This window comes from Eucalyptus grandis, chromosome 8 (genome assembly GCF_016545825.1).
Source record: "Eucalyptus grandis isolate ANBG69807.140 chromosome 8, ASM1654582v1, whole genome shotgun sequence".
In the NCBI taxonomy this organism is placed as follows: Eukaryota; Viridiplantae; Streptophyta; class Magnoliopsida; order Myrtales; family Myrtaceae; genus Eucalyptus; species Eucalyptus grandis.
In genome coordinates, this window is record NC_052619.1 from 47,427,573 (window position 1) to 47,431,453 (window position 3,881).

The 3,881-nt window shown below is 39.5% G+C and overlaps 1 pseudogene; it reads right to left on the bottom strand.

The window, feature by feature from the left end:
* On the bottom strand, nucleotides 1–3,645 carry LOC104414802 (annotated as a pseudogene).
* Nucleotides 3,646–3,881: the final 236 nt, after the last annotated feature.

The following is a 3,881-nucleotide window of genomic DNA, read 5'->3' on the forward strand; positions in this document are numbered from 1 at the left end:
TCAGGGCTCAAAGGTCAAATTCTCTGCCTCCTTTCTCATCAACTCGAACAGCACAGAGGAGAGGTATCTCTCTCCGAAGCTCGGAAACAAAACCTGCACCAATTATTCTATCAACCAGTAACTTAAAGCCATTATCTGTTCAAGCAACTTGTTTTAAGCCCAAAAAATAAGTTAAGGCCAAAAGTGGAGCCTGAAGCTATTATCTAAGCAGAGGGGTCAAGGGCCTGGGAGGCCCCTGATCGTTGACTACGATTATCCAGTTCCTTAGCCATTTCGCTCTAACAGGAAGACCGGTGAAAACAATCTTGAGCGCAAAGAGAACCTCACATCATTGTTCGTTTCAGAGGAAAGATCAATGAAGAACGGAGGACTTACCACTATTAGTTTTCCAGCATTCTCTGGCCTCTTTGCAATTTCAATTGCCGCTGCCACCGCAGCACTGGAGGAAATTCCCACCTGCATTTCACAATTTTAACATCAGAACAAAAGACAAGACACAGCTACTTCTATTACTCTGACATGCAATTGCAGGGATTGCTACTACTTCTATAACTGTCAAATGTAATTGAGAGATTTGCTGTGGCCCTGTGGGCCATAAACATGAGAGGGATGATCAGGAATGATAGGTGACGGAAACTTACAAGCAAACCTTCTTTCACTGCAAGAAGCTTTGCAGTTTCAATTGCTTCATTGCTTGATATCTGCTGGAAAGAATACATATTTGTTCTCAGGAATTGCCAATGAAACTGATGAAAGGGATCGAAGCTGATGCAAAAGGTCAAAGTAGAGCTTGGCAGTAACCGCAAATAATCACAACTGGTTAGAAAGCATGGAACTTTGCCGCATGCGCAGTTATCACCAGAGATAAGGTTACTTTGTTCAACCAACATAATTGTCTATGTATGACCTTCAGATGGTGAAGTGGAAAATTGGACAGCTTACACAACCTGCTATCCGTGTTTTGAATATCAATATGATTATTGTCTTATCACATTTCCCAAGTACCCAGTGCAAAATAACAATTACAAAATACATCAACATCTACATAAAACGGCAAGCTAGCAAAAACACATTTTGTGGAGATCAGCACAGCGGTGGCATTTGTTTGCAATTGCTTGATTTAGGAAATACTTCTAAACCTCAGGAACTTCTTAAGTCAAATGGTTTTCATATGTAACCACTGACCAGTAGCAGATGAGAAATCAAACATACTGGTTCCACCAGAGGTCAGAATGACTAAAGCTCTCGGTGACACGTGAAAGAGCCTGTCACATCACTTCAAAAGCCTGTTGTCGCCATAAAAGGGTTTACTTTTCAGCGAAATTATTAAACGAGGGGAAGAATTCTTACTTGAATAACGTCATCAATAAGTTCAACTTCCAAGACACCTGGAATGAAACCAGCACTTGTCCCTCGGATCTGGTGAGGACCTACCAGAAGCAGTCACCAGCAACCTATGAGACAACGTAAATCAACTAAACCAGAAAAGATTAAATCTGCAACTGCAATATCCAAGAGAGATTAGTGGTTGTTTTTCAAACAGCTATCAAAGAGAGAGAGGTGCAAATATTTACTCATTCCAAAACCGTATAATAAGGCCATAGATGTGGCAAACATGGATGTACACGAGACCTTTACAAATTTCAAAGTTCATAGAAACTGCCTTGAAGTCCACATGCCCCAGAAGTTATAAGGCCTTGAATCAAGAAGCTCCATCAACATATCACAATAGTGCCGTAAATTGATATGTGGAAATGGAACACCACTTCAAATGCAGAACTTCTGTTAGAAAAATTGGCAATGTGCCATGCAGTAAATCTTGGGAGTCATAACCTTTATATTTAGCCACGTCATTATTTGAAAGAATTGCAGTTCTTTTCTTTTTTGATCAGCCTATTTATATCGACAATTTATCATCTCATATTTCAGCTTTCTGCATAGACCGCTTCTCTCTCTTTCCGTACATTGATGCGAAACTATAAGCCTTGAACTCTTAAGGACTAAAAATGAGACCCCATCATATCAATCTTTCACAAGTAATCGACCAATCTTAATGAAACAAAATTGGATGATAAACTAGATTGTGCGTGGAGATTTAATAATTGCAAAAGGTAGAACAAGTTGAAGGGAACTAACTAGGCTTGCCTCCAGATAATACAGGGCTTTCAATGGGTTCAACGCCATAGAGCTCACAAATAGAAGAGAATCAGTAAAGAACTTAGACTAAAGGGAAAAAGAGAATAACATGCAGCTGATGCAGCGCTTTCAACACAAAAAGAATGTTCAGACACAAGGTTTTTTATTCAAGGCATCTATAGTTGATAATTACCCAAAATTGACTATACTTTGTCCGAGTTCAACACATGACAAACAATATCATAAAAACAATTTACCTTAATGTCAGGGTTTTGCTTTTTCAAAACTTTCCAGCACCAGTTATAGTACCCCCAGTTCAGATCCCGGAAAAAAAGGTACCCTCTTTTGCTCCCAAGCCTTTCCATGTCGCGGGTCCAATTGTTTCATAATGTATCTAAACAGAACAATGATAGCCAAGCTCAAGTTCATGTCGTCACCTGCATATACAACCGACAAGACATGACAGTTGACCACACATGTACCTTTTGGGTTAGCAGGATTCTCGAACTACTGAAGAATGTGAGAGTTTGGTGTCTTTGCCATTATCTCCTCCACCTTCTGAATGGCCCCCTTACAGCCCTTGGCAGGATCGGTAAGGACCAACTCATCTCCAAAAGCACGGAGGATGATCCTTCTTTCCAAACTCATAGATGCTGGCATTGTAATTATTAGCCTGTAGCCCTTTGTTGCTGCCATGAATGCCAAGGCAATGCCAATATTACCACTTGCAGGCTCAATCAGTACACTCTTCAGCAATTTGGAATTAAAAAGTCAAAATGAAAAATCCATCGGCAGAAGAGCTTCATTTCCATCTAAATTCATCTGCAACTGTGCATAATGCCAATACTTTGAACATCACTACACAAGGCTAAGAGTCATAAACACGAACAAATAAACCAAGTGTTTGCTTCCTATCATTAAGACTGAATAAATTCGCTGTGAGAAAACAGACCAGTGTAGTTCGTAAAATATTGCACATGTCAAGAATCAACACCGTTACAGAGTTCTGCTCATGCGCCATATACAAACAAGAGATTGGGAGTATTTTGCAATCCACTAACCTGACCAGGTTTGATAAGCCCCTTGGCCTCAGCATCCACGAAAAAGATGCAGAAGTCAAGACTCAAATCAAATATCACTTTGCTCTACAAATTCATAAAGAATCTCTCCATTTCAGAGCAATCAATAAGCTCTAAAAATACAATCCTAAAGTAAAGATAACATTTTGATCAGAAACTCGTGATAGCAGAAGCTATGCCTGTCCTTGACACTAGAGCATGGCTCCATCAGTTCAAGCTTTGCTGCCACACGAGCAACGCAGCCGTCTACTACATTGTTGAGGTACACCAACGAAGTTTTACCTGTCACCTGTCACCCCAGAGAATCATAAGCAAAAAAATATGGATCCAACACGCGCGAAATCACAAAAATGGCACCAAGGCTATATAATCAATTGGGCATACGCACCTCGGTGACGTCTTTAGCAATTCCAGACTTCTCAGAGGCCATGTTTCCAGATCATTGCAAGCAAACGGCAAACTCAAGCCTTGAGGAACAAAGACGTGGCATATTGACTAATTTAGTTTCTTTTATATATCTTGTTGTAATTATAAGAAATCTCTTGTTAATTATTTAAATGTAATATTGATACATAAAAATGTGAATCCTTCTTATTTTCACAGTTGATCGATTTATATGAGAAAATGTCATATCCCTAGTATTTTGAAGGTTATATTTTCAATTTG